Source organism: Polypterus senegalus, chromosome 6 (genome assembly GCF_016835505.1).
Source record: "Polypterus senegalus isolate Bchr_013 chromosome 6, ASM1683550v1, whole genome shotgun sequence".
NCBI classification, from domain to species: domain Eukaryota; kingdom Metazoa; phylum Chordata; class Cladistia; order Polypteriformes; family Polypteridae; genus Polypterus; species Polypterus senegalus.
This window is the reverse complement of record NC_053159.1, coordinates 87,121,758-87,148,194: the sequence shown is the minus strand read 5'-3', so window position 1 is coordinate 87,148,194 and position 26,437 is coordinate 87,121,758. Positions and strand designations below refer to the sequence as shown.

The window sequence follows — 26,437 nt, the reverse complement described above, 5'->3', positions numbered from 1 at the left end:
CTGGTGGCTGGAACAATCAAACTGCACAATGTTAGGAGTTTTCTGGTCATTATCTGCTAAACACGGGGCCAACAGATCTTTTCCACCATTTTTATTAGGTGAAAATAAATATGTTCCTCCATGTTCAGAACCCACTTTCTACAACTCAAAGTCACTGAGAGCAAGAACACAGCTAGACCATAATATAAGCAAGACTGACAAGTTATTCAGTATACTTATTTTTTATTTATATCTATAATGTATGCCCACTTCCATTTTTGTGCCCGTGAGACAAAAGTAAAAAAGGTTGTTGCACCTTGTTTAGCAGCACTATCAGACTCTGGTCACAAACTCTTTTTCTACTGACGATGTTTACCATTCTAAGATTCTAATGCAGAGAGCTTGTGTTTTGCAGAATGTGCATTTCCCTCAAGTTATTATAAGAATTTATTTCCAAGGTACATTTGAATTTTCTATGTTATTGCTTATTCTTACCGCACTGAACACAGTTAAAACTACTAGGAATTTTGAGCCTGATTTGATTCCTGGCCAGTCTTCATTCTGTGTGGAGTTTAAATGCTCACCCCCGTAGTAGTACAAGTCTCTGGAGTCATGTAAAAGCATCACATGGGAAGGAACAATGCAGCTTTCAAAATGCAGTGTATTTACCTTCATGTTTTCATCCCAAGGCCAAGCAGTGATTCACAAGAAACAATAAAGGTAACCACACATTATTAAAGGACCAGTTACCGTCCAAAAATGTCAAAACACGTACACACAAAGAAGCGATTCAATCTAACAATTATTAACTCTTTTTTTATATCATTTTTTTGTTTCAATATATTTCTAGAAATCTTTTTCAGGTGAATGAGTGAAGCAGGAGTGATGCAACCTCAAGCCTGAAACTCTCTATTTCAAGCTGACATACTGGAAATAGAATTGGTGTAATTTCAGCAAACTTCTAAATTCATTTGTAGTTTTACCTGCCGTTTTAAAACAAATAAATAAATACATGTCTGAAACCCCTAAAATCTACAGTATATTCAAAAATGTGCAAGATTTCCTAATGAGTTATATTTAAAAAAAATTCTTAAGAGACGCAACAGTGTCTTCAGTGTTTTTCAGAGTTTCTGCTTTTATATTCTGGAATTTAGTCTACACTGCCATATTTAGGTCAAAAGAAGTTTAAGTATGTAAGACTTACAGTACATTAGTTAAAAAATAATTGTTAATTTCCACTGTGGTGAGAATTTCATTATGTAAAAATAAGGGTTTGTCATGGCACTCATTGGGGAGAAGCCCAGTGTTTAGCAAGTTTGGAAAGAATTGACACTGTCCTGAGAAACACTTGTGGACAACGCTCATATTTTAATAATTCATTTATCCATCCAGTCAGTTTAAAATGCATGAAATCTCACAAAATAAGGCCTACTGTGTCAGAAAAATACCGTAATTAAAAAACAAATATGATTGAACTAGAACATCAGCGCATTACTCCATGCTTAGGACTGCTGATACACAGATTAGCTTTGACTAATAATAATTTAAAAAAAAGAACAGCAATTAAAGAACATTCAGTAATATGAAATTTAACAGCAAAAGATTCCAAGGATTGAATATACAATAGTAACCAAATCTCCCCAATCCTGCTATAGCCTGGCAGTGTAAATTGACTGCCTGAATAAATGTCAGGCCTAGCAGTGCAAATTGACAGTTTATTTAATGAACTTCTGCATACAGGTAAGGCAATTTAAAAAAAAAAAAGAAAAAAGAAACTGCTTTAAATGACACAAACAAACAAGTCTAGGCTAATAAAATGCCATTTATGTTTCTTTTTCAAATTTAAGTCTTCACTTTCAGTTCCCCTTGTCTATCACACAATATTCCCCCTGATAAATATGTAATTCTTTACTCAATTTGCCTTGTAAGTCAATGTATTTAATTATGGGTATACAACATTAAGTCCAACAGTAATTCAAGGTGTCCAGAACGTCTGAATCCCAACACTTGCAACACTATTTCCCCAGTGACAAAGCATATTACATTTATACCATAACCTAATAAACTTTGAGGTAACTCCATAATTTTCTATGTACACTGTTAAGCATTTACTGAAGTGCTTTGATGTACTAGTGGGCTACAAAAGAATGCTTTGATTGGAATAAAAGTGTAAATCTGGTCAAGCACTGTAGACTCAAAATATTACCCAACTTGACATAAATATAATATTAGCTCCTAAATCAGATGAACAGTCTGAGTGTAGGGAGTGTAAATTTCACAATACTTGGAAGAAAAAAAATCTGTGCAACATCTAGTCTCCTGCCAAGAGAGAGAGAGGAAGCACAGAGAAGACCTGGTTCAAATCCCAAGCCAAGTCACTATGTGTTTGGAGTGTGCTTGTTCTCCCCGTATCTGCATGCATTTTCTCTTGGAATGTTAGTTTTCCTACACAAGTAGTTAAGGCGAATTGGTGGTTTGGCATGAGTGTGTGTAAGTGTGGGTGTCTGATTATGACCTGTGATGGCCTGAGATCCTGAGAAGATCTAGATCCTACCTTGAAATCAGTCTTGCTAGGAAAAGCTTTGACCTTTGTGACGGATGGCTGGGGCCCATGCCCGGCCGGGACACCCCTGCAGCATATGTTCCAAGGAAGCAAGCATGGGAAAGATAATATATCCCCCTGGACATCAGATGGCAGCCTCCCTGGGTTGCAGCGGTGTCTCGGACTCCCACAGGGCTTCATGGGAGTTGGAGTTTGGTGCAGCCCTGTTGGGTTCCGCAGGCGGTGCCAGGGGGTGCTGCAGCGGGAGCTGCTGGCCCCTTTTGGGCACTGGTTTCGCCACACCCGGAAGTGCAGCCAGATGTCGGCCACTAAGCACCTGGAGCACTTCCAGGTACCTAATAAAAGGAGTCAGCAACCACCACTCAGCAGCCAGAGTCGGGTGGAGGAGGACAAGGTTGCCTAGTAGGAGTGGTGTTGGAAGAAAGAGAGGAGTGTGGTGTTTTGGTATTGTGATTGGGCCTGTGTTGTGCCTGTGGGGATGACGGGGAAGATGTGCCCCACAAGTAAAGAAAATAGTTTATTTATTTTAGACGTGCCTCCCGTGTCTGTGTCAGGTCGGGCGCATATTTAGCGTCGTTATTACACCTTCCATTATCCTGAACTTTATAAAGTTGGTACAGTTACTGGATGGATTCTATCAAAGAAATTAAGGTGATCCAAGGCAATGTACACACTGTGGCCATAATGCAGGACTGGTAACACTACCATCTCAGATAGACTGAATGCTAATGCATCAATCACATTTACTCTTACATGCCATCTGAAACAGATGTTAAGAGTTTACAACAACAAATTTTAACTGAGATCAAACGCTATTGGTAACATTTAAGCCCAAGAGAATTGTAGTGCAAATAAACATAATGGACTATATAAATTCCCAGGTAGCCTGCCACGATAAAAGTTTTAAGCAAATTATTTAATTAATAGGATTTTATGGTTTTGAAAGGTAAAAATCATTCTTAAAATAAATGTTTAGAAAATTCTATCAGTGTAAATTTTCAGTTCTTGATACTTTATGTATTTTTTGATTCGGTTTCTAGTCACCATATGTTAAATTCTAATGCATGTTCAGTGTCAAAAATATCACAGAATCAGGAATTTCTTAGTGTAAAGTCTGCAGTACACTTTGACATTTCAATGATGTTGCGATGACAGAGGCAGACCAGACAACCTTTTTTTGCTATAATTTACAGTACCTGATTAAAGTGTGCCCTTTTGGTAGGACTTTGAAGAATGTTATCGGACAACAAAAATAACCTTTTCTACAGCATATGTAGGCAGAGATCTGTAGCTTTTCTAAAATAAATGAAGTTGGCAGGCTCCGTGTTATGTTACTGTTTGGGTCTGTTACCGTGAACTATTCCAGTAAAAAATTCTTCATATATCAAAAGCAAACATGACCAATATTACAACTTGTGCTTTGTTTTGTGTTTTTCAAGCTTCACCATGCTTTTCTTAAATCACTAAATCTTGCAGATAAAAAAAACACAGATTTAAAGATGCCTCTTCCACCATGTATGCAAGTACAAAGTTGGATATATTTTAACCTTGCTACTCTGCATACCTTTATTTATATTTAGCTGCATTCCTAGTCAACACTGGTTCGGGATTTAAAGACTTCTTTTTTCACAAAGGCCACTAAAACTGCTGATGTTTAGTATAGGTGGTTCTGTTTCCAAAAAGTCCCAATTTGAAATGATCATTTATAATTCATTAATGAGTGTCCATTCCCAATTTAATTACATGCCATGAAATCAGTCAATTGATTTAATGGATATAACAAAATACACCTATGTTCTTGTTCTAGAAACAATGAGACGGGGTAAAAATAGTCAAAGCTCATAAAAAGTACAAACCTGCATGAGTCAAATGTTAAGGACAATAAAAAAAACATTTTTTAAACTCAAACACCATGTGAATAATGCTCAAGGAAGGAAAGGGAGGGAAACAGGCAAAGACGCACAGAAAAAAAAAATCCTAAAATTGAATCACTACCAGGAATCTAACCGATACAAAAATGTTCCTTTATTAATGCCTGCAAAACCACATGAGGTGCACAGCTACGCACTGTTTATGTTCTTTAATGTCACTCCTACATTGTCTTACAGTCTACATATTTATTAAACACAGGATGAGACCCTGACACTTTCCATAAGTGTGTTTAGGCAGCTGTAACGCAAGTCATCCTTCAACAAAAATATTAAAGTAAAACACAACTGAAACGATCACATATACCTATGTACATGTTTATCGACACCTGTGTGTAATCTTGGAATTCTTCAGGATTCTGCCGGAGCTCTTGACAGCGAGTCCAGAATTGTCTTCTAGACTCCATTTGCTGAAGAAAAGAAAGAACCCAATATCTGCACTCACAATGCTGAGGACTCCTCCTCTTCAGCACTAAGCCATAGAAGACGTTTTGGAGACATAACACTCAACGCATAACACTAGAACACCTCCCAACCTACAAAATGCTAAAAGCAAAAGATGACAGTTATATTTTCTCTACAAAAGACGTCTTTAAAAACACCTGAAGAGGCCCAAAAAAATTATTGTAAAACACAAAAAGCCATTCAAAAAACTTGAAAAATGCCAAACAAACCCTGGAAATTTTCAGTGCTCAAATATGAATGTGCCCTTAGACTATTTTTTAAATTTATTTCAAACCAATCATACAATCATTCATGTTGTGTGTTTTCTTGTACATATCCAATTGTTTTTATTGTTTCTGTAGCCTGGTTCCATACTTTGTGCTTTGATCGACAAAGCCTTTTAAACACCAAAAGCGAGTACTAAAGATTTGACTTTTAAACTGAATATGGAGCTGCTGTCATTATTTACTTACAGCCAATACATCCGGCTACAACCAAATAAACAAAGTTAGGACATGGGGTTGAGGAGTGGGTGTCCAAGTGAAGACTAAATGCAGGGGCAATTTTCTAGCTAATGTTCAGTCACACTACTGACTATAAAAAGATATATATAGCAAATTAGGAGACAATGGAGATGGCAACAGGAAAGACATCAGACACTGCTGCAAACACTGCTGATCCCCGGGACTCCGGATGGTGCAATGCAGCTAGAACCTTTTTTTTATTTATTGTATATACCAAATTAAAACTGTCAGGTAAAATCAAAGTAGGTGGTGCGTCTTTTAAAGCAAACACCTCTTAGTACGTGAAAGTTAAAATCCTCTTCTGACCTAATCAAGAGTGTTTAATAATCAAGGGCCAACATTTTACCTTCAAAGAGATTTATCTAGTGCTTTCAAATTGCTATCTATGTCAAATCACAAGCCAACACTAGCATTATGTTGAGTTCATTACCATGAATTACAAACATTTTCAGCCTTAAGGTTTATTTCTTGTTCCTAGTAACAATTTGATTTTGCCAAAAGGAAACAAAATTTTACAACATTCAAATTCAAGCTCATGAAAGCAATTAAATATTGGTAAATGTCAATGCAGGAATAAAATGGAAACCAAGTTCAGCAGCAATCATATTCACATAATATGGGAAGACTTACAGATGCTTATAGACACAAACTAAAGCCTTTTAAAATGTCAACCATCTTTCTGTCTCACACAGATATTCTTCACACTGTCTATGCTGCCTTTGATTATGACAACTAAGTTCCTCCTGTGCAAGTACACATAGCACCACACGACTATTCGATATGTTGATGGAATAAGGCACATTAAATAGGAAAGAATTTCATGATGTTTAAAAAAACTGTACTAACTAATTAATTGACATTTTCACTGACCATTGAATGCTTGACTGAGAGAAACTATGATCTCACCTGCTTGAAAAAGACAGTGCAAAGGTAGCAAAAATAGACTGCCTCAATAACAACAAACTAGTGGCACTTGCTCCTATCTAAAATAAATGCTTTGACAGGCTAGTGTTGGGGCACATTAAATGTAATAGTAATATTCCAGAGAGTTTGGTCCACCTAAATTTCATATACTTTCACAACCGATACACAGACGATGTTACATCTTTTACATGTCATATCATAGTGTATTGGTAGTAAAATATGCAATTTATTATGGGACCCCAGAACCACCATGTCAGAAAAAATATATATATATACACACATTATATATAAATAAAATCAGGGCTTCCTATCCCATACATATGACAATTTCTCTATTATCTTGTACAGTACGTATAAGTCATACATGCAAAACAAAATTACATCAAAAAAGTGTGGTTCAGGGTTAGTTCATTATGCCATACAAATTACTTTGCAATGGTTAATGCACTTTGTTTCATTCTCACTTCAATAGGAAATATTCAGATCAGTACAAGTGTTTATAATTATTGCACATTTAATAGGAAAGTCATGTGTCGGTGGCTATTTTAATGAAGAATCTTTTAGTGTCATTATTCAGTCATTTATTTTATTAGCCCACATCATACAATTCTATGTCAAGGAGAGCAACATTGGTCATCTCCGGATGGGAAGCAAGCCGATTGCTGGGCACAAGCATGCATTTACAAGGGATCTGTTTAAAATCATCAGTCAGGTTAAGGGCTCCAGGGAAGAAAGCCTGCAGAAAGAAAGTGTCTTTTATATTGGTTAGAAAAGAAAAATGAAAGAAGAGGTACTTCTATGAAGTATTTGTTAAAAAGTGTGAGGACACCTATGCAATCAAGGCATTTTCTTTTCATTTTTGCTTTGATCGTCTTTACAAAAAATAATGTAGTTGGCTTCCACATAAATTATGTAATTAGATCTTACTCAATAAAAGCTGAAAGGTCAGTTATAGAGTGTACACTTTTCATCTCCACTTAATAAAAAAATAATAAAAAAAAAATTTCACAATGAAAAATGTTTTTAAAGCAAGAGAAAACCACATTTCAATATGGCTAAGGTACTATTCAGTACTTTGTAGACCGATAATGAAGTTTTATAATAGTATATAAATAGTCCAGTGCCACACTCTTCTGCAACATACAACCACAAAATTGTACAAGTAATTAAAATTTAAACAGTGCGTTTATTTGGAATTTAAGAATATCTGCTTGAGATTTTACTACTTTCTTCCTTTATGCACAATTCAATTTATTCACTTTTCAGGCACAGAGTGCTTCAACAAGTTCTCAGGCAGAACACAAGTTTAGGTTTTACAAATGACTAAATACAGAATTAGTATGCATAAATATACGGATTTGTTAAAACACACAGAACACAAAGTAGAAAGTGAGTAACATAAATGGAAGCCAACAATACAGATCAATTAATTAATTGTTAAACTATGGCCTTTGACAACAAACAGAGAGAAAAACAAAAACTTCACTCAGCAGCATTTCTAGAGAAATTAGTCAATTGTAAGGGAGAAAGTCAAAGGCAAAGTCAGACACAGTCACAACCCTAGAGAGTTAAGCCAACTGGCCTCCCAATCCCTCCTGGTCACCTCATGGATCAACCCTCCTGGGATGAAATTCTATGCCTGGTAATTGTCCATATGGAATTAACATGTTCTCATCATGCCTCCAGTTAGTACTATAGCTTTTCTTCCACAGTCTCAAAGATCAGGTTGGGTTTACTGGCAATTCCATATTGGCCCCTGTTTGAGTGGGCCCTCTGATGGACTGGCATCTTGCACCCAAGACTGCTGGGTAAAACTTTGGCCCCCTAAAATGGAATAAAAAGTTCTGAGAATGTAATAATATGCTTATCTGCTACCACTGTTTCCACTAAATGAAACAATCTTGTCTCCAGTCACCAATCCCAGAAAACTATGTAATGTCTCTTTAAACTGATGTCACATTACACAACGGGCAATCACAGCCCATGTCACATTTACTGATCGGGTGCCGATCTTCCAGCCCAGTAGCGCTTGCCTCTTTCTAAAAGCCAATAGTGTGTCGCCTGATGAAGCTTTGCTTTACAAAGGGTTAACAGCTACAATGAGATCAGCAGCAATCCCTGCCCTTTACTTCTTTTTTCCATTCTGTTATTGTATGTAAAATACAAGGCCTCAGGCACACAAGCTTCTCATCTGCTTGCAAGGTTCAAAACACACATGTTCCTTTTTGCTTGTTGTTACATTCTATGCATTTTACATCCAGATAAGCATTTATTGTTTCATTTGGTTCATAGCTGTCTAGTGTACATAGCACACCCCTCCAACTAACGAGAAAATCAAATAGGTTTGATTTTATCCCAGCCAGCCACACACTAGTTAGTCTCAGTCATTAAACATATTACTGCCTCTGACTGTCTAAGATTATGAATAAAGACTATGACTGCAAATCACTGGAAAGCCATCTAATTGTGACACAGGATTAAGTCTTGGACCCAATATCTTGGAACAAACTTCCAGCCATAATATACACCACTTCCATGCAGTATCATGTAGATTTTTCTCTGCTCTAGCCCTACTTCCTGCAGCGGTCACCTTGTTATAGAATATAAAACTTCATAAGTTTTACTTTTTTGTTAAATTTTAGACTCATGCAATACCGTAGAGCCACAGCCAAACAAGTTACTGCAAATTTGTGTTGGTGTATTTTTTATTTTTATTTATTTTTTTGCAACCCTTTAGTATTATCTCTAATTAAAATCATAACTGCCTTTGTGATATGTTTTATAGTTTTTCTGACTTCGATCCTCTCCTCTGAAGCAACATCTGGGATTAGAATTTTGATTGGAAACAGTTGTTGCTGTACTCAATCACAATACAAAAAAAGTAAAAAGTCTTTGGTAAGGAGATACCCAGCTGCACTCACTCATATAAAGAAAATGTATGCATGGTGTAGCATTCCAAGTGCGTTTGACGACTTCAAAGTTGGAGCATTTTACATTTTTTAAGGTAATTCAAAGAGTCATTTATCATATTTTCTTATTATATACTGTCATAAAAATGTATAAAATTAAAAAATAAAAAAGGGATAATGTAATGCAATTGCATGTTTTAGTAAACCATGTTAAATCCACTCTTTTTAACCCTACCATACAATGTCATGTAGTTAATAACGTGCCCCATCTAGGCATGTTATGTTGTGGTGGCTTTTACCGACAGCTAAGTCCAACACAAAAGATGTAAAAATGGCTTTAACTATTGTCCTACTGTTAGTTGTGGAGGGGCTATGACTAACTGTATCTCAAAATAATTAAACATTAACATTTTTGAATGAAGTACCCAAGGGAGATTTAAAATGTCTGTTGAAGTCTCAAAGTGTCAAGAGTAATACTGAATCATTATAATGTGCAAATGATGCAACCGTAAGGTTACATATATTTAGTGTAACAAACACCAAATGCATATTTGTTCATTCTATGCTTACAGAGCAAAACTTAATAGAATTCCTTTTATCTTACATTAATTTCTGGATAAGTAACTTTTTGTCTTTTTATTTCCCTAATACTGTTAAAAGCGCCTTCAGCACAAAATGGAGCCATATAAATAAAATGCATTGTTTGCATATTTTTTATTAATGTACTTCAAGCAGCAAGAGAAGTGAGATGGTGTACCAGCACCTTGCACACTCACTTCTCCAGGCGTGAGACTAACTTGTGCTGGAGATCTATTGTGTCAGTAGAGGTAACTGTTGGAAGAGTACAAGAGAAGCATATACAACCTGACCTCCTCTCTCACAGAATATTTCCCTGTAATGAGATACCATAGGCAAGTTTGCAAATTCACCAATGCTTTTTCAAGGGGAGTTTTTAAATTTTCAAAAATTTGCATAAGTGCTGTATTTGAGTTATTTCAATCAACATTGAAGTTTCTTGACAAATACCCTTGAGAAATAACTGCCAAATTTCATCAAAATCATTCCAATGGGAGGCCAAGTTGTTTCATGTTGACAGAGACATAGAGAAATGGAACTCAAAATAGGCATTTTATACAAATGCACCTAAAAACATTGAAGAATACACTAAACGTAAGCAGATTTGTCTATAAAGTCATTAAAGCATGCATATCCATGTTCTTTTACATTTCAAATATGCTTAGGTTTCTCAGGAAAAAATACAATATCAGTTGTACCTCTATGAATGGTATCTTTAGCAAGCATCATTCAGTAATAAAATATAGGGTACAGTATTCTGCGAAGCAAACAACTTTTAAAATTAGAAATGGCGCATACGTCTTTGAGGATATAGTTAACCTTTATAAAAATGGGCAGAATGGAAAAAAACAACAAATATAGTTTCATATTATTTCATGGGCGGCACAGTGGCAGATTTGCTTCCCGAGTCCTCCCTGTGCTGAGTTTGCATGTTCTCCCCATGTCTGCGTGGGTTTCCTCCGGGTACTCCGGCTTCCTCCCACAGTCCAAAGACATGCAGGTTAGGTGCATTGGCGATTCTAAATTGTCCCTAGTGTTTGCTTGGTGTGTGGGTGTGTGTGTGTGCTCTGCGGTGGGCTGGCGCACTGCCCGGGGTTTGTTTCCTGCCTTGCGCCCTGTGTTGGCTGGGATTGGCTCCAACAGTCCTCCATGACCCTGTAGTTAGGATATAGTGGGTTGGATGATGGATGTTATTTCATCAGTAGTTTGGTGGCAAAAGATCTCAATTAGTAATATGATGCCATGTTCCCTTTGGTCCCTTCAAAACTGTGCAACTAATCAAACAATACTCAATAACCTTTGGTAAGCCTGGCAAGGTTTTCCAAAATTAGCTTTACTGTATAACAAAATAAGAATAACATGATCCTCAAAAAATTCTTTCTATATTACCTAGTCATTAAAAAAAAAATCATTGCACATTGATCTTCTGCAATATTTTCCCAGGTCCTGTACAAGCCCTAGAGGACAATCCTATTTCAGGATTTGAAACAGGAAAATGTTTTTTTTTTTTTTTTAAAGCAAGCAGAGAAAGCCCTGACATGAAGAGCTGAAGTCGTTTCATAATAAAATTGTTTTATATATTGTAGCTAGAGATCCACAATGGGAGAAAATGAGTCATGTACCTTAAAATAATTTTTTATTCTTAACGTTTTTGACAACCTACAAGGTGTCATTTTCAGAGGAAAATGATTAGACACACAGGAATCAAAGACAATATATAGCAAGTGAAGGGTGGGAGGTGGTTTAATAAGGTGTGGTTTGGAAGGTGTTGGTCATAAAGTCTTTTTTATTATTTGGATGTTCTTTTTTTGTTAAAAGCTTAGGAATAAAAAACTTAAAAGATATGTATCTTATTTTCTCCCTTTGTGGATCTCCAGCTACAAATATGCAAACCGTATCAAAAACCATGGCTTCCATTCATATATATTATATATTAATGAGATTTTAATATTTATATATATACTCAGCAAAAAAAGAAACGTTCCTCTGACTTTCAGTAAACTTAATGTGTAAATATTTGTATGAACAGTAAAAGAGTCAACACCATAAGACAAACTAAAAATGTTTCACAATGTGTCCCTGAATGAAGGGTGGCCACTAGCTGCTTGAAGTACTGCAGTGCATCTCCTCCTCATGGACTGGACCAGATTTGTCAGTTCTTGCTGTGAGATGTTACCCCACTCTTCCACGAAGGCACCTGCAAGTTCCTGGACATTTCTGGGGGGAATGGCCCTAGCCCTCACCCTGAGATCCAATAGGTCCCAGACGTGCTCAATGGGATTGAGATCCGGGCTCTTCCACTGCGAGGATGAGCAGCTGTCCTTCCTGTCTCCCTGTAGCGCTGTCTTAGGCGTCTCACAGTGCGGACATGGCAATTTATTGCCCTAGCCACATCAGCAGTCCTCATGCCTCCCTGCAGCATGCCTAATGCACGTTCATGCAGATGAGCAGGGACCCTGGGCATCTTTCTTTGGGTGTTTTTCACAGTCGGTAGACAAGTCTCTTTAGTGTCCTGCGTTTTTAGAACTGTGACCTTAAATGCCTACTTTCTGTAAGCTGTTAAGGTCTTAACGACCATTCCACAGGTGCATGTTAATTAATTGATTATGGTTAATTGAACATGCATGGAAAACATTGTTTAAACCCTTTACAATGAAGATCTGTAAAGTTATTTGGATTTTTAAAACATTATTGTTGAAATACACAGTCCTGGAAAAAAGGAACGTTTCTTTTTTTGCTGAGTATAGATGCATACATATAGATACACTTTCTTATTAATTAACCTTTTCTAAAGTAGTCCTAGTAGTACTAACAGGCGCAATTTTAATTTCTGAATTTCAGTTTTCAGTTTTGAAATTCCACGTCTGCATTACAAAACAGTGAACACAGACGGCAGCTGGCAGTCAGTTCCAAACTTTTCGCTTATCTGATGAAATGTACAGCTGTTGGGTCAACATGAACTCCATACCACTAAGAACCAAGCTCAGTCAAGCAAAACACCTCCATGGATGGTTTCTCTCATTATCTCTTCCCAGTTGTATTACAAAGATTTTCTTTATCTTGGCAGATCACAGCAAAAAGAGTTTTCTTCATGTTGTTGTAATATACAGTGTGCTTTAAAAGCTTTTAAACCTTCACCGCTATAAAGGGTTTTTTCCGCAACAGAGCAAAACCAACAGACCTTGCATTTAAAATTGGTCTATAACCATATAGCCCAGGAACTTGAATGATTTACTACAGTGTGGATCTGACAAGATATACAGTACAGGCCAAATGTTTGGACACACCTTCTCATTCAATGTGTTTTCTTTATTTTCATGACCATTTACAGCACTCCATCACTCTCCTTCTTGGTCAAATAGCCCTTACACAGCCTGGAGGTGTGTTTGGGGTCATTGTCCTGTTGAAAAATAAATGATCGTCCAACTAACCTGACTTCTGTACAACACAACTGCTGGTCCCAACCCCATTGATAAAGCAAGAAATTCCACTAAATAACGCTGATAAGGCACACCTGTGAAGTGAAAACCATTTCAGGTGACTACCTGTTGAAGCTCATCGAGAGAATGCCAAGAGTGTGCAAAGCAGTAATCAGAGCAAAGGGTGGCTATTTTGAAGAAACTAGAATATAAAACATGTTTTCAGTTATTTCACCTTTTTTTGTTAAGTACATAACTCCACATGTGTTCATTCATAGTTTTGATGCCTTCAGTGAGAATCTACCAATTTAAATGGTCATGAAAATAAAGAAAACACACTGAATGAGGAGGTGTGTCCAAACTTTTGGCCTGCACTGTACGAGGTGTGGCAGAAAAGTAATGAGACTGGCAACACTGCAAGCGATCTGGCAACGCTGCGCTGTTGTCCTTGATAGAGCACGTGTATCAGAACCCTCCCATAGCTCAGTGCGAGTTTCAACTCCTTCCGTTAACTACGTGATTTTTGTGACTGCTATTAGCCAAGTTGTGTTTTTGGTTGTGCATCACGCAAAATGGAACAGCGGAATTTGGAGCAACGTTGTGCCATTAAATTTTGTGTTAAGCTTGGAGAATCGGCAAGTGTGACGTTTGAAAAGTTTAAACAGGCCTATGGGGAACATTCTTTATCCCGAGTTTAAGTTTTTCAGGGAGGACTTCAACTTCGAAAACCAATGAAAACATCGAACGTGTGAACACTCTTGTGAGATCAGACCGCCGTTTAACATTAAGAATGTTGAGTGAACAGTTAAATTTGAACAGATTTACCGTTCATCAAATTTTGACTGAACATTTGCACATACGAAAGGTCTGTGCCAAAATGGTGCCGAAAAACCTCACAATTGAGCAGAAGGACAATCGAAAAAACAAGTGTCTTGATCTTCTTGACAGAATCGCTAATGAGCAAGATTTCTTTAGTCGTGTGATCACAGGTGATGAATCATGGATTTTTGAATACGATCCTGAGACCAAGAGGCAAAGTCAGGAGTGGCACACTGCAAACTCTCCTCGACCAAAGAAAGCTCGAATGAGCAAATCGAAGATCAAATCAATGCTGATTTGTTTTTTTGACAAAAGGGGAATCGTCCACATAGAATTTGTTCCACCAGGACAAACTGTCAATCAAGTTTTTTATAAAGACGTCCTTGAAAGGCTCAGAAAAAGGGTCATTCGCGTGAGACCAGACATTGCAGACAAATGGATGCTCCAGCATGACAACACCCCATGTCACACTGCTCTCTCCATAACAGAATTTTTGACCTCAAAAGGCATTCCTGTGGTTCCCCAGCCCCCTTATTCACCTGACCTCAGTCTGTGTGACTTTTTCCTAAACTGAAAAATGTCCTCAAAGGACGTCATTTCGGGACTTTAGAAAACATCCAAAAGAGTGTAACGGACATGCTGCAGACCATACCGGTTGAAGACTTCTAGCGCTGCTACCAACAGTGGGAGGAATGTCTCCATCGGTGTGTAGCTGCCCAAGGGAACTACTTTGAAGGGGATAACATTGATGTTTGAAAAAAATAAAAACTTTGGTAAATAAAAAATCATTACTTTTCTGCCACACCTCGTATATCTAAAGATGTTAACATCTAACTTGCTATATACTGTACAAAGCATTATGTGGTTGATTTCAAAGTAGGGGTGGGTATATATTTGTTTAGTTATGGTTCAAACTATAGTGGACACCCCACTTACATGAAAATCTATTCCTTCAGGTTAAAGTGTTGAAGAGAGAGGAGCTATATTTTAATTTTCAACTACTGGGGACAACTATCTGACTTAACAGATGGCTGCTTCGTGGAAAGCTTGGCCCTGCAGTTGCACAATCAGTTCCATGAAAGCATAGGCTTGAAGCTCATTGACTTCTTTAGCATGAGGAGTACAGAAAGGCTCAGCAAACATCACTAGCCTGTTTCAGCACTACAACACTAATATCACCGCAGCCTAGTGGTGGAGGCATCGGACTTGAAACCTCAAGGCTGCCAGTTCAGCCTCATCGTCTAATTCACTATGTTTCTTACTATTATTTTACAATGTCAGTTTTTCACATTTTTTCAAACATATTACTTTCAATTGTCATCCAATATTCATTTTATATATCTGGTGTGCACTATAAGAATTCACCTACAAAAACAAAGAAGATTTTATTATACTGTACTCTAAAAGTAGTAGTACTTGTATATCATTCACAATAATGAAGACAGGGAAAAAGGCATAAATGCTCAAACATTTATGTCTCTCTTGCATTTATTAATGACAAAAAGCGGTTCTTTGCAATGGCTTCACAGCAAAGAAGGTATGTAAAAACACTCCAAGGCAGCCTGTGCATTTAATTATTCTGCATCTTGCAAACAAGCACTTACCTCATATAGTGTGTCACTCGGCTTCCAAGTTCCAACATTTTCTATATACAATGGTCTGTCAGAGTACCCCCAGGGGCTCTTCAGCAGTTTTTGCATTAATGATTTATGCAAACATCTTTCAATGTCACAGCACTTTCCTAATTCTGCGCTCCCCCCCCTTACTCCCAGCTTGCCTGGGAACTTCTGAAGGAGGTCTTAAAGCCTTAACCACAACGTTTGTGCTGCAAGAGGAAAAGCACATTGTATTCATGGTATGAGAAAGGATGAAGAGGGAGCACACATTGTTTTTATTACATTGGCCGGGGCTGCACAAGTATTTGGAGTGTTTATGTCAATTATAAAGCCTACAATCTCAAGGAACATGCCAAGACAAAAAATCTCCAATTCCATAAAACACGTACCCTGGGTAAAACATTTGCTTTACTAAAAATCATTCTATTCTTGCAGTCTTTTTTTACTCTCATGGGAACCTTGTAATATACTGATCTTACAGGAGAAACAATTTACTGTGAAAGAAGCAAGCTAAAATGACAATATCAACACTTTTCTTTTAGGGCCCCTGCCCACAATTTAGATGGAGTGTTGTAATAAATAGGTAAAAAAAAATGGTTGCTCTGCGTCAATCAAATGTAAAATACATTAACCAAGCAGCACACTTTATACTAATATGCTTTGACAGCTTACAGTTTAATGGCCTATGCAATATTTTTCTTTTTCGCTGTGATGCCTTATCGCACTATCCTTTTTTCTTTTTTAACAATGGTTTTCCTCAAAAGTATCCCCAATTTGCTAATCTCATAATCTGGTTGAGAATGCCTGAGCCTTTCATAGCAGCACTGGGCAAAAAGTGTAAACCAACCCTGGACAATATGCCACTCAACTGTAGGCCACATTCACTCTTTAGCTCTCACAGATACCCAGGCAGAACACATTTGGAAAATTAGGGAAAAGGGCAAAAAAAAAAACACCATTGACAAGTAAACTCAACACATTATATGGTTACTGTTACATAATGCAAACATAATGTGGCTTAGACTTATTTTTTTGCTATTCCAAAAACACTTACATGAAACACACAGAGCTACATACTGTAACATGGAAAGCAACAACAACCACAGGGACTCTCAGAGTATCAGAGGAAAGCCATGTAAATTAAAGCTTTAAAATGTTAACTTTACTGGACTTAAAAAATACAGTCAGAAGCAGGACAGGAAAAAGAAGTCTTGCCTTTTTCTCAAACATAACTTGGGCCATATTGGAGCAATGAAGCTTTCCTCAATCGACTGCCAGCACCATAATCAGTAGTTTATGAAATCAGATTTTATATAATGTTAATAGTTGACCTAGAGTGGAAAAGCAGGGTCATGGCTTGTAAGCCTATTATCACATCTTACAAAGAAGATAATAAGCAGGAGGCTAAATATGTTTCCACAACTGAGTAATGGGGAACAGAAACTACTTCAGCAACACAAAGATGCAATCAAGGATCTGGTCTGGAACAAGGGATAATTAACACCATAGGATTATCACTTTGACATATGATGCACCAGTAAGAAAAGCATGAAACAAAAAAAAAGAAATATAAGATACTATATCCTTTTCTTGTAATTAGAAATGACAGGCAAATGACTCCTCCTCTCTTGACCATCTCCAATGCTACACAGACATACTAGAACTTTCCATTATCCTCACAATACTATTGATATCAACATAACACAATTTTCCTTGTTCAAATCTGTGTACAGGTATAATCTGCAGTTTCAAAGCTGGACTATAGAAGAACCAGGTAAGCAATGAAGCATCATTAACACAATGTAGTTTTACCTTATATGGCAACTTTAACCGCAAATAACTGAAAACTATGTAAATCAGTAAAATAAATTAAATATAATAAGTACATAAAAACAGTCCTTCCTAATTAGATACACTATAAATAAATCAATCTAATTTGCCTTCATATGTTAAAACCGGTTATATATGATGAGTGACAATAAACCTGCTGTCACAAATCCTTTGAAGTGAATTAGTCTTTGATTGTGACGTAAACCTGTTTAACATGCAGGCTCTAAAATATGTACATTCTCCTGTGTGCCTGTTTAAATATGCATGCAAATCACCAGAGTGCAATTTTCACAGTATTTTCAGGGCATTCTCATCTAGAATGTGCCTTTCATGCTCTAAATAACACCCACAGTTCTGGGTTTATTGACAGGTAAAACAGCCCGCTTACAATCTGCTAAAAGATGAAAAGCACCTTTAACAATCTTGAATAAAACAAAGGCTTTGCTAACAGCATTCTGTTTATGTATGTGTTAATTTCGACATCTATTTATTTATTCTCGTACCAATCAATAGATTACTATGCACTGACACATTATATTAATTCAACAACAAAAAAAAATACATAATATAATGTAGATTGAGTGCCTGTTTATCTTATCATTATGAGGAATCGTAAAAGTCTCAATTTAAAACTAGTCTCCAGATATTTTTATATTGTGTGCATTTGTAAATACTAATTTGACATGATGCATTTTATTGGATATTATTTTATGCCACCCTTTAACTACATGTGTAAATTGTGTAAGTGCAATGAGCTTCTTTTGTTTACTAGACTAGCTTCCTCCAGGTTCACCATCATAAGAGAGCCAGAGACAATCCCAGCAGCAGCAGCAGACACAAGGCACTCAGGGCAGCAGTTAATGCAAACTGTTCTATGTAAGAGATTAGATAGATAGATAGATACTTCATTAATCCCAAGGGGAAATTCACATAATCCAGCAGCAGTATACTGATACAAAAAAACAATATTAAATTAATTTTTTTTTAAATTAATCATAATAACCAATATAGTTCTGGTTATAGTTAACTGGCAAAAACAAATACATAGAAATTCTACCTAAGTAGTACTAAAGAATAAATCTAAAAGCTCCTTCTCTGCATTGACTTTTAAATTTCGGCTTACAAACATCATATAACAGATCTTTACATTGTAGACATTATTTAAAAGATCTGAAAAAAACTGACAACAAATATCCTGCTGTAGTTGGTGTACAACAAAATTCCTCGACTTTGTGTATATATTCATTCATCCATTATCAAACGCAGCAGCATCTGTTGCTAAACTGAAATAATCCCTGATTAGGGTGTAATAAAATGGCATGTTTCACAATATTTTAAGGTATGTGTGATTTGAGAGTCCTGAAAATATATTAATCTATGAAAAAAAAAATTGCTAGAAAATAAGCAAAAAGTCAAGGCAAACTTTGAAACTTTCTGCTACTAATGTAACCATAAAACAATTCAAAAGAAAGCCCAGCTCAACAACTGGCTCTTGGTTAAACATGGACAGTTTTCAGACTTGTCTATGGAGCGTTCTAGCTCCATTAGTCTAACATACAGCACAGTCAGTCAGGTAAAAAAACAATCACACTTCTTCTGGGCCAAACTGAAGTCAACTAACCTGCATATCGGTTTGGGGGCAGGGGGGTTGCAGTGTACCCAGAGAAAACACACATTAAGATAAAGAGGATAAACAAACTTCAAATCAACAATATTCAGCTCTGGATTAAAACCCAGGGCTCTGAAGCAAAGAGGAGGCAGCTCTAATTACTACATAATATGCTTTATGCATCTATTTTAACCAGTTTAGTAAGTTTATGTATTGCCTTTCACAATTAGTTGAGAGTACATTACACCCTTCACAGCAAAACCTGCCAATTTTTTTACAGCATTGTGAAACAGTGGCTTAAGCATCAGAATGTAAAACGCTAGCTCATGTCAATTTAGTCTCCCAAACTGACCCACGTTATGTACAGAAGGACTGAAGCATAGCGATTGAAAGATAAACTGAATAAAAGCATTCCCTGCGTAAACACGTTACATTTAGGCATTTGGCAGGGAAAATTGGTGAATAAAAATGACAGAGCAAAAAGCATTTTGGAGAGCGGACATCAACACCTATTTTTTTCCCAGGTCTTAACCCTGAACCATTCTGTGTCAAAGCGGTCTTCTGGTGTTTGTTTGTAAGCAATTTGTCACATCAATCAAACAGTTTCTCGATGAAATGGCTGATGCGTGAACCAAGGTTGCCGCAGGAGACAGCATAATTAGTTGTAGCTTTCAACAACTGCACTGAAAATAAATCCCCAAGGAACAGAGGACTAAGATTTTTTTACTGTAGAAACAAAACTAACAGTCCATACCTATCATTTTGATACCGTGTCCCTCAGTTTCACAGTTAAAATCGCATCTAAGCTTTTACATGTAAACGGATTATTACAAGCGTTAAGTTATAAACTTGTAACGATGCAGTTTTTTTTTTTTATTTCATGTTCATGCACTAAGTGCTATGGGAGCCTAAGAAATCACAGATCAATTAAATACCTGAGGTATGAAAAAAAACCTGTATGGCCCCATTAAGTCCCTTTGGTACCATTCCGATTCGTGCATATACTCAGCATAAAGGATGTAGTACAAAAAGTACTTGGATTTTTTTTTAAAATATCTTTCGTTTCAATTAAACTGCCCTTATGTTAAAATATTTACTTTTCTAAAGGGTATTCACAGTGAATTACTTCTTTGAGTTCGAAAAAATAACATTTCTTTCCACTACTCTCTTGAATTCCTGGACAATTTGTATATGCATCTTCATCGTAACCGCTTATCATTATAATGGTAGTCTGCATTAATGGATAACTGGTCATCTTTAGTGAACTGATTTCGGGGGCTCATCCATGCGACGTCGTCCCGGGTGCTTAGTGGGAACTGCTGCGTCTCACGATTGGGCTTCATCCTCCAGATGTTTAATTGGCCGTCTCTCGTTTCCATGGGTAACCCAAAAGTAGCCAATGAATGGCAATCGTTAATGCAATTAAAAGAAAAGAAAATGTGTCGGCTGACTAGGAGCTTATTTTCATCCTTCAAGCTGAACTCCACAGAGCTCCTCGGTCCACAGCAGTTTGGGTTCTGGCCCACTCTTAGGTTCTTCATGCCTCTGCGACTCCCACATTCGCCAGCTAAACCCGACACCGCCACTTTTACGCACCAGCATACCGTTAAGAGCAGCTGCCCGAAGCAGCGATGAGTAAACTGCACTTTGCCACACCGCAAGCAAGTAGACGCGCTCTCACTCATATAAATTGAGTAACACGTTCACACGGGATACTTACCGGTAGACGTATAACACCCTCTTTCCTTTACGGCTCCAGGTACGCCAGTTACACTCCTTTGTCGGTTTCCACTAAAGTGGAGGGGAGGGTGTTGAGGCAAGGCTGCTGACGTCATTGGGAGGGCGGGGTTCGAGCGCTTGTGATGTCACGCGGCGACAGAGCCTCGGATTTCAGACAGTCTGAGCGAAGCTATTCGTGTGGTTCTGCTATTTCAGATATTGCTATTTCTATGAAAATATTACAGTGACGGTAAAATGCAAATTGATGAGAGAGAAGCAAAAAGAAAAATGTGAATCCAAATTTGTTCCCGTGTAAATGTAAAATGTATCCGGTGTAAAATATGTTAAGATTTCACTGGGCATGAACTAATCGACATCATATTTGATAGCGTGTTCATCTCATATCTTTAACAAAAAAATCCGGCTTTAACCATCATCTGTTCTCTTAGTTAAGAAATAGACAGGCGTTTGTCTTGACAGCATATGTAAGGCAGAAGCCAACTGGGGGTGTACTGGCGGCAAATCACGGGGCATATTTACACGCATTCATACCAGCCACAAGAAAATTCCTACTTTGGAAACGGAAGTCGTATTTTAGTATTATAGCAAAACACCTAGTGCAATTTATGATGATAAATGTATAAACAAAAAAACTATGCACATCACTATGAAAAGTGGAAGAATGAAAGTGCACATATCATAGCTTTCCAAAACAAAACTTAACAATACACGTGTCAAATCCAGTTTACGGACAATGAAACACAGCAAAATCGGCAGTTTCTGCGGTTTCATACACTATATAGCCTATGCATAATAATTTTACCAATTATTTCGAACCCGGTTAATCAAATTCAGGATTGCGACAGTCTGGAGTATTTATCATCATTCGTCCATCCATTTTAAATCCCCCTTGGAGCCGAAGCCTCCCCCATAACTACTGAATAGAACCTTGAAGATGATGCCACTTCATCTCGGAGCAAGTACAATATGACTTCACAGTCGCTGCTTAATGTAATCTGCATGTGTTAACACGCGAAGAACCTGCAAACTTCGCACATCCATTGTCCTAGTTGGTATTTCAGGAGCTAACCACGGCGCCATCCCATAGTCCAAGTGTTAATTTAAAACATCAAGGAGCACCAGCTTCGAGTATTGGTCACTGCTTTGCGTTGATGGGCTCTGCCATCTCACAACAATAAATTAGTTTTGAAATCGAAGGATATTGATCATTTCCATAAAAAGGCTACATTTTCACGGGAACCTTCCGTATACATCTATCTATAACCCTAATTTATCTGTTTATTATTTGACTTAGGAACGCGTCCTGTGGCATACAATTTAATCTGGTATTTTTTGATCGATAAGGACTAAATAAATGCATCGACTTTACTTGCATCCACGACTTCGTGACTCCGTGCTGCATTTAGTTTATTTATTGAACAAATCGAACTACTGCCTCTAGAATGGGAAGAGGGGAGTGAAATGTGTTTTCTAAACGCGCATTTGAAGCGATTAGGAATGTGTCCGCATGGTGTGTCTCTTAAAAAGGACAGAGTCTTATTTGTATGTAAATAAGCCGCGCTGCGGGATGCGCCTTAGCGAGTATCTGGTCGGCGATCGAAACGTGTCTGATTCCACGTCTCGAAGAAAAAAAAACATTTTTGAATTCGTCTTCGCGAGGCAAACTCCATTTTAAAGCTATCTGCACAACAAAGCGACAGTGAGAAACATGAGAGAAATACATTGGAGGGCTTAACTTTTTGTTAAACTATCTGTACGGGTATTATTAGAAGGATGACAGAAGAGCTAATAAGTTGGAAAGATCAGCAAGTCCATGCAACCCCATTAATGAGTCCCCATGTGTAACCTCGAGGACGTCATTTGCTGTCGTTGGGCAAACTGGGTAAACATGAATAGCTCTGCAGAAAATGCCAGGACACTATATAAAAGTTGTTAAAGTGTCTTGCTTTGCACTCTGAGTTTGACCCCTTATTCTCAGGTCTCTAGTGGCTGCAGGTATTTTTGTTAATCGATCTTTTCAAATTGTGACTGTAATCCAAATCAGTCAGGCTTCAACAGGGGCCACTCCACATAAATGGCTCAATTTACGGTTGTCTACACATTATGGCTGTCTAGAGCTACTAACATGTCATCTGTTTTCATCCTGCTGTTCTCTGCCTTTGACACCAGAACCTACCTGACCTTGGCATCACTGGGACTACCCTCAGGTGGTTTGAGTCCTGTCTCTTGGGCAGATCCTACCATGTACCCTAGTGAAGAGATATGTCAAGAGTGCTCCAGGCAACCACAGGAGTGCTCCATGATTTCTCACTATACACCTCCCAACTAGGCCATATCATCCTGTCCCACTGTTTCTCTTTTCAGGGCTATGCCAATGGTACACTGAGCCTGTCTTTCTCTCCAGAGGACCACATCTCTGCATGCCCCACTGGCATTCCAACCTCGATGAAGTAACACCATGTCCAACCCAACCAGGCAAAGATGCAACTTTTTGTTATCCCAGCTTGACCGTTTATTCAGCACTCCATCTCTATTCAGCTCTGCTCCTTATCATGAACACCTGCCAAGTCAGTATGCAACCTTAATGACTGATGACCAGCTGTCCTTCACTGACCATGTTTACAATTGTCTCTTGGTCTTGCAGATTCTATAAAATGTTTGCAAAGATCAGACCGTATCTAACGGAGTATACAGCACATCTGCTGGCTCAGGATTTGGTCTTGTCATGTCTGGACTACTGAAGCACTCTGGACATGCATCACCAAGCCACTACAGGTGAGTCAAAATGCAGCGGCACATCTGGTGTTCACCTAGCCGACGAGGGCTCGTGTCACTACTCTTTTCAGATTACTACATTGGCTCTGTGTGGTGACACATAACTTAATAAGTTCAAATCCTGGAAGCCTGTGTACACAGTAGTCAACAGGTCAACACCTCTATATATGGAGACCTTTGAGAGTGCTATGCTCCTTCTCAACTACTCGGGCTGCCTGATGAATGGTGTCTGGTGATATCACCTCTATGTGGTATTAAAACTCAATCCAGACTCTTTTCATGTGCAGCTCCTTGCTGGTGGAGCAAACTACCCACTTCCATTCAAAACTCTGACTCCCACAATGTGTTTAAGAATCATTTGAAGACTCTCCTGTTTGGTGAATTTCTGTTTAAGTTGTTATGTTTTTGTAATCTACAACTTATAATTTGTTCTGCGCTCTTCATTTGTGGTAATCAGTTTTGTAACCTTGTCCAGTAACACTTGTTCTTAAACAATCTCCAGACTGATGTTTACTTGATTATGTTAACCTCTTTTGTAAATCACTTTGGATAAAAGTGTCTGCTAGGCAAATACACTTAATCAAATTTAAGTAATTTCCTTTTTAATTTGCCATTTCGCAACTGTGACAATTCAGAACAATCTCAAAGTTGGTGCGTTTTACATTATTAAAACATTCGGTTCAAGAAGTTAAGCTCACAGAATGTGCTCATACTGCCACTTCTGATGACTCTGTTATGGCCGTCTGTCTACACCTGTCCCCCTATATTACATGTATAAGCCTGCTGTTTTCATTTCAGTGTATTAGGGAACCAGAGCAAGATCACCAGTAAGTCAGACGGAAAGTTAGAGTGGCTGGGTCAATCTAGAGTTACATTTTTTTTAAATATGGGAGCATAACAGGCAAGCCCTGAGAAAATCTATTTAGGACATGGTGTAATGGTACAAACTTCAGACTGGTTTAGAAAGGAATCAAACCTGTGCCCCAGGAGCAGTGAATAAGCAACACTAATCACTATGCCACAAGGCTGTTTACAGAAAACACATTGATTGTATGAATCCTATTTGTTATAGGAGCCTATGCAGGCAATATATGGTGCAAAGCAAGAACCAGCCCTGCCATTGCAGTACACACTCCTGGACACATTGACACTCATTTGGTCGCCAGTCCAGTTTAGAGTCAACAATCAACCTAAGCAGCTTATTTTGGTAGGGAGCCCGAGTACCCAGAGAAAATCCACATGGACATTTGGAAATGTCAAAACTTCACAAAGACTGTAAACAGGCTATAACTTTAACCCAAAACCTTGAAATCTTAGGGCAGCACGGCTAACAATTGTGTTACCATACCTCATCTAGGGTGTAAATCCATTTTCTGACCATAATTTGTCCTTTATAGAGTGATGGGAAGCAGCTCTGGGCACAAAATAGAAAGCAATGCTAGATGGAACATTAGTCCTTCAGAAAACACGCTTAGCCACAAACTCACAGTACAACACAGTAGGCCATTTTATATGTGTCAGTCAATCCAACTAGCATGGCAGCTGTGCCTCAGAAGTGGTCATCCACCTGAAGTTAAGCATGTTCAGGCCCGGTCAGTACTTGGATGGAAGACCAACCAGGAAAAGCTTGAGTTGCTGCTGGAAGAGGTGTTGGTGAAGCCAGCAGGGTCCACTTAACCCTGTGATCTGTGTGTGGGTCCCTATGCCCCAGTGCAGTAACAGGAACACTGTGCTGTAAAAACAGTGGTGCTGGTGAGGCCAACAGAGGGTGCTTACCCTGTGCTCTGAATATGGGTCCCAATCCCTCAGTGTAGTAACGGAGAGACTGTGCTGTAAAAATGGTGTTGTCCTTCAAAGGAGACATAAGGTTCTGACTTTCTGGTCATTAAAGATCCTTGGGCATCTCTCATATAGAGTCTCAATATCCTGGATAAATTGCCCATTACAGCCTTGTCCATTCTGGCCCCCTAATCATCCTCTGTCTGTAATTGTCTCTTTCCCTAGTACCCCTTTACCACCTAATAGCTAATGTGTGGTGAGAGTCGTGCCTTCGCATTAACAAGTGGATGCTACACATTGGTGGTGGTTGAAGTGGTTCCCCACTCTCTATGTAAAGCACATTAAGTAGTGAGAAAAGTGCTATATAAATGTAATTAATTATTATTTAACATGACAATAGTAACTCTGGAATCCAATAGGGATATGCAGATAATATTTAAACACAGACTGTACCTGGGTGTGTATAAACAAATGCGCATTAGCTCCATATGTTAAAGCACCTTGGGATAGTACTCCATAAGTTAAGGCGCTATACACATTCAAGTTAGTTTGCTTACTAAATACCTTTAGCTAGAGCGGCCTTTCATAGGCTGCAATAAACAGACACACTGCATCCTCAAAGTTCGTCCATTGCAGCCAGATGCCTGCTGGCAGTGACGTCAGATGGTTCTTAACTTGCTCCTCATTCTGTTTCTGCCCTTATTATTCTGTAAGACACACACTTCACAATATCACATCATCATTTCATTTCTCCTTGACACTTCTTTATGGTCATTTCACGTGGTACTTCACAGATAATGACAGACATGGAGAGCTACAGTATTCCGGCAGCACAATACACAGCTGAAAGTAAGTTCATAGTGTCAATATAGTCACATTTACAGAGGCCATTGAAATTGTTATTTGCATGTGCTAATCAACATGCAACACACCACCCATCTCTGGCACCAGAGGCTGCAAGTATAACATTACTTCAGAACTTCAGTCTTTCTTATCTAAAATA

At 38.0% G+C, this 26,437-nt stretch overlaps 1 protein-coding gene across 3 annotated transcripts in view; it reads right to left on the bottom strand.

The window, feature by feature from the left end:
- The window catches only part of LOC120531251 (SH3 domain-binding protein 4-A-like), an 86,630-nt gene that overhangs the window by 51,386 nt on the left and 8,807 nt on the right, over positions 1–26,437 (bottom strand). For 2 of the 3 annotated variants that reach the window (XM_039756499.1, XM_039756498.1), the window contains exon 1: positions 20,861–20,990. The exons of the other annotated variant lie outside the window; for it this stretch is intronic. The gene's annotated coding sequence lies outside the window, so the exon portion shown is untranslated. Of the gene's footprint in view, positions 1–20,860; positions 20,991–26,437 lie in introns of those variants that run through there. 3 annotated transcript variants of the gene reach the window in all.